A 5,927-nucleotide genomic window follows, 5' to 3' on the forward strand; every position below is an offset into this window, starting at 1 on the left:
AAACTTTTTTTGCAAAATATGTCTTGTAGATCAAATGGCCAACGCTCATGTCAACATGAACTTCGACGCGTTCCTAGAGAAAACCAAGCTGAAAGATGATGGCAGCAACTATACGGACTGGCTCCGGAACCTGAGGATCATCCTCATAGCTGCCAGGAAACAATATGTCCTAGAAGGACCGCTAGGTGACGCTCCCGTCCCAGAGAACCAAGACATTATGAATGCTTGGCAGTCTCGTGCTGATGATTACTCCCTCGTTCAGTGCGGCATGCTTTACAGCTTAGAACCAGGGCTCCAAAAGCGTTTTGAGCAACACGGAGCATATGAGATGTTCGAGGAGCTGAAACTAGTTTTCCAAGCTCATGCCCGGGTCGAGAGATATGAAGTCTCCGACAAGTTCTATAGTTGTAAGATGGAGGAAAATAGTTCTGTCAGTGAGCATATACTCAAAATGTCTGGGTTGCACAACCGCCTGTCCCAGCTGGACATTAACCTCCCGGATGAGGCGGTCATTGACAGAATCCTTCAGTCGCTCCCACCAAGCTACAAGAGCTTTGTGATGAACTACAATATGCAGGGGATGGTGAAGACCATTCCTGAAGTATTTTCAATGCTGAAGTCAGCAGAGGTTGAAATCAAGAAAGAACATCAAGTGTTGATGGTCAATAAGACCACTAAGTTTAAGAAGGGCAAGGGTAAGAAGAACTTCAAGAAGGACGGCAAAGATGTTGCCGCGCCCGGTAAGCCAGATGCCGGGAAGAAGTCAAAGAATGGACCCAAGCCTGAAACTGAGTGCTTTTATTGCAAGGGGAAGGGTCACTGGAAGCGGAACTGCCCCAAACACTTAGCAGACAAGAAGGCCGGCAACACTAAAGGTATATTTGATATACATGTAATTATTGTGTACCTTACCAGTACTCGTAGTAACTCCTGGGTATTTGATACCGGTGCCGTTGCTCATATTTGTAACTCACAGCAGGAGCTGCGGAATAAGCGGAGATTGGCGAAGGACGAGGTGACGATGCGCGTCGGGAATGGTTCCAAGGTCGATGTGATCGCCGTCGGCACACTACCTCTACATTTACCTACGGGGTTAGTTTTAAACCTCAATAATTGTTATTTAGTGCCAAGTTTGAGCATGAACATTGTATCTAGATCTCGTTTAATATGAGATGGCTACTCATTTAAATCCGAGAATGATGGTTGTTCTATTTAGATGAGAGATATGTTTTATGGTCATGCCCCGATGGTCAATGGTTTATTCTTGATGAATCTAGCTGATGTCTCTTACCGATTTACCGCTATCATTTTGGGGATACGCTCTAGACACAGCTACATTCACTTTAAATAGGGCACCGTCTAAATCCGTTGAGACGACACCATATGATTTATGGTTTGGGAAGAAACCTAAGCTATCGTTTCTAAAAGTTTGGGGATGCGATGCTTATGTCAAGAAACTTCAACCTGAAAAGCTCGAACCCAAGTCGGAAAAATGCGTCTTCATAGGATACCCTAAAGAAACCATTGGGTATACCTTCTACTTAAGATCCAAGGGCAAGATCTTTGTTGCCAAGAACGGATCCTTTCTGGAAAAAGAGTTTCTCTCGAAAGAACTAAGTGGGAGGAAAGTAGAACTCGATGAAGTACTACCTCTTGAACAGGATAGTAGTGCAGCTCAGGAAAATGTTCCTGTGATGCCTACACCAACTGAAGAGGAAAATAATGATGATGATCAAGGTACTTCAGATCAAGTTGCTACTGAACTTCGTAGGTCCACAAGGACACGTTCCGCACCAGAGTGGTACGGCAACCCTGTCCTGGAAATCATGTTGTTGGACAATGGTGAACCTTCGAACTATGAAGAAGCAATGGCGGGCCCAGATTCCAACAAATGGCTAGAAGCCATGAAATCCGAGATAGAATCCATGTATGAAAACAAAATGGACTTTTACTAACTTGCCCGATGATCAGCGAGCGATAGAAAACAAATGGATCTTTAAGAAGAAGACGGACGTGGATGGTAATGTCACCATCTATAAAGCTCGACTTGTCGCTAAGGGTTATCGGCAAGTTCAAGGGATTGACTACGATGAGACTTTCTCTCCCGTAGCGAAGCTTAAGTCCGTCCGAATCATGTTAGCAATTGCCGCATACTATGATTATGAGATATGGCAGATGGACGTCAAAACGGCATTCCTTAACGGGCATCTTAAGGAAGAACTGTATATGATGCAGCCGGAGGGTTTTGTCGATCCTAAGAATGCTAACAAAGTATGCAAGCTCCAGCGATCCATTTATGGGCTGGTGCAAGCATCTCGGAGTTGGAACATTCGCTTTGATGAGATGATCAAAGCATTTGGGTTTATGCAGACTTATGGAGAAGCCTGCGTTTACAAGAAAGTGAGTGTGAGCTGTGTAGCATTTCTCATATTATATGTAGATGACATACTTTTGATGGGAAATGATATAGAACTTTTGGACAGCATTAAGGCCTACTTGAATAAGTGTTTTTCAATGAAGGACCTTGGAGAAGCTGCATATATATTAGGCATCAAGATCTATAGGGATAGATCGAGACGCCTCATAGGTCTTTCACAAAGCACATACCTTGATAAGATTTTGAAGAAGTTCAAAATGGATCAGTCCAAGAAGGGGTTCTTGCCTGTATTGCAAGGTGTGAGATTGAGCTCGGCTCAATTCCCGACCACGGCAAAAGATAAAGAAGAGATGAGCGTCATCCCCTATGCCTCAGCCATAGGATCTATTATGTATGCCATGCTGTGTACCAGACCTGATGTAAACCTTGCCGTAAGTTTGGTAGGAAGGTACCAAAGTAATCCCGGCAAGGAACACTGGACAGCGGTCAAGAATATCCTAAAGTACCTGAAAAGGACAAAGGACATGTTTCTCATTTATGGAGGTGACGAAGAGCTTGTCGTAAAGGGTTACGTCGACGCTAGCTTCGACACAGATCTGGATGACTCTAAGTCACAAACCGGATACGTGTATATGTTGAATGGTGGAGCAGTAAGCTGGTGCAGCTCCAAGTAGAGCGTCGTGGCGGGATCTACATGTGAAGCAGAGTACATGGCAGCCTCGGAGGTAGGGCATGAAGCAATTTGGGTGAAGGAGTTCATCACCGACCTAGGAGTCATACCCAATGCGTCGGGGCCGATCAAACTCTTCTGTGACAACACTGGAGCTATTGCCCTTGCCAAGGAGCCCAGGTTTCACAAGAAGACCAGGCACATCAAGCGTCGTTTCAACTCCATCCGTGAAAATGTTCAAGATGGAGACATAGATATTTGCAAAGTACATACGGATCTGAATGTCGCAGATCCGTTGACTAAACCTCTCTCGCGAGCGAAACATGATCAACACCAGAACTCTATGGGTGTTCGATTCATCACAATGTAACTAGATTATTGACTCTAGTGCAAGTGGGAGACTGTTGGAAATATGCCCTAGAGGCAATAATAAAAGGATTATTATTATATTTCCTTGTTCATGATAATTGTCTTTTATTCATGCTATAATTGTATTATCTGGAAATCGTAATACACGTGTGAATACATAGACCACAATACGTCCCTAGTAAGCCTCTAGTTGACTAGCTCGTTGGTCAACAGATAGTCATGGTTTCCTGACTATGGACATTAGATGTCATTGACAACGGGATCACGTCATTAGGAGAATGACGTGATGGACAAGACCCAATCCTAAGCATAGCAGAAGATCGTGTAGTTTGTTTTGCTAGAGCTTTTTCAATGTCAAGTATCTTTTCCTTAGACCATGAGATCGTGTAACTCCCGGATACCGTAGGAGTGCTTTGGGTGTACCAAACGTCACAACGTAACTGGGTGACTATAAAGGTGCATTACAGGTATCTCCGAAAGTGTCTGTTGGGTTGACACGGATCGAGACTGGGATTTGTCACTCCGTATGACGGAGAGGTATCACTGGGCCCACTCGGTAGTGCATCATCATAATGAGCTCAAAGTGACCAAGTGTTTGGTCATGGGATCATGCATTACGGTACGAGTAAATGGACTTGCCGGTAACGAGACTGAACGAGGTATTGGTATACCGACGATCGAGTCTCGGGCAAGTAACATACCGTCTGACAAAGGGAATTGCATACGGGGTTGATTGAATCCTCGACATCGTGGTTCATCCGATGACATCATCGAGGAGCATGTGGGAGCCAACATGGGTATCCAGATCCCGCTGTTGGTTATTGACCGGAGAGCCGTCTCGGTCATGTCTGCGTGTCTCCCGAACCCGTAGGGTCTACACACTTAAGGTTCGGCGACGCTAGGGTTATTAGGAAGACTTGTATGTGATTACCAAAAGTTGTTCGGAGTCCTGGATGAGATCCCGGACGTCACGAGGAGTTCCGGAATGGTCCGGAGGTAAAGATTTATATATGGGAAGTTGTCATACGGACACCGGAAGGTTTCGGGGGCATATCGGTATTGTACCGGGGCCACCGGAAGGGCTCCGGGGGTCCACCGGGAGGGGTCACCCCTCCCGGGGGGGGCACATGGGCCTCGTGGGGCTGGAGCCAGCCCCTGGAGGGCTGGGCGCCCCCCCCTTGGGCCCATGCGCCTAGGGTTGGGGGGGAACCCTAGAGGGGGCGCCCCCTTTGCTTGGGGGGCAAGTCCCTGTTGGGGAACGTAGCAGAAATTCAAAATTTTCCTACGTGTCACCAAGATCTATCTATGGAGAAACCAGCAACGAGGGGATGGAGAGTGCATCTACATACCCTTGTAGATCGCTAAGTGTAAGCGTTCAAGAGAATGGGGTTGAAGGAGTCATACTCGTCGTGATCCAAATCACCGGAGATCCTAGTGCCGAACGGACGGCACCTCCGCGTTCAACACACGTACAGCCCGGTGACGTCTCCCGCGCCTTGATCCAGCAAGGAGAGAGGGAGAGGTTGAGGAAGACTCCATCCAGCAGCAGCACAACGGCGTGGTGGTGGTGGAGGAGCGTGGCAATCCTGCAGGGCTTCGCCAAGCACCGCGGGAGAGGAGAAGGGAGAGAGGTAGGGCTGCGCCAAGAGGGAGAAGTTCTCATGTGTTGGGCAGCCCCTAGACCTCAACTATATATAGGGGGAGGGGAGGGGGCTGCGTCCCCTATAGGGTTCCCACCCCAAGGGGTGCGGCAGCCCCCAGATGCCATCTGGGCGGCGGCCAAAGGGGGGAGAGGGGAGGCGCGCCTGGGGTGGGCCTTAGGGTCTTCCCTAGGGTTTGCCCCCTCCCATTCTCCCTTGCGCCTTGGGCCCCTTGTGGGGGGTGCACCAGCCCACCTGGGGCTGGTTCCCTCCCACACTTGGCCCATGCAGCCCTCCGGGGTTGGTGGTGTCAGGACCCCGACTCAATGCCACATCGATCTAGCATGTAACACCTCATATCACTTTGCGGCCTCACGCACAGTATTCCCAAGGGTGTCGCCTTACCTTTGCCCGGGACCGTTTGCGCCTTTTGGCACACGTATATGACAGTGTCGCTAGCATCCATATGATAAGGAGCCCGGGCTGACATGGCTAGTCATAAACCCAAACTGGCACTAACTTACAGGGACAGGCATCCATGACCCAGCATCGAACGTGTCGGTCATCAGCGAGTGAATCCAGGCTGTAGCACTGGGCTAACAGGACTCCGGTGAACCGGGCTGTAGCGGGCTAACAGGACTCCGGTATTCATCGCGTGACATTTCCCCGAAGGGACAGACACAGGAACGAAGAAGGACACATGCCGGCCAGCCTAAGTGTTCCGGAGCAGTAGCAAGCTACCATGGCTCAGTGGAAACACTAGGAGACATTTCCCGATAAGAGAGGCTACTAAGGATAAACAACTAGATAGCCAGATCCCACACATACCAAGCATTTCAATAACATACACACAATATGCTCGATATGTGCA

Source organism: Triticum dicoccoides, chromosome 2B, assembly GCF_002162155.2.
Source record: "Triticum dicoccoides isolate Atlit2015 ecotype Zavitan chromosome 2B, WEW_v2.0, whole genome shotgun sequence".
Classification (NCBI taxonomy): domain Eukaryota; kingdom Viridiplantae; phylum Streptophyta; class Magnoliopsida; order Poales; family Poaceae; genus Triticum; species Triticum dicoccoides.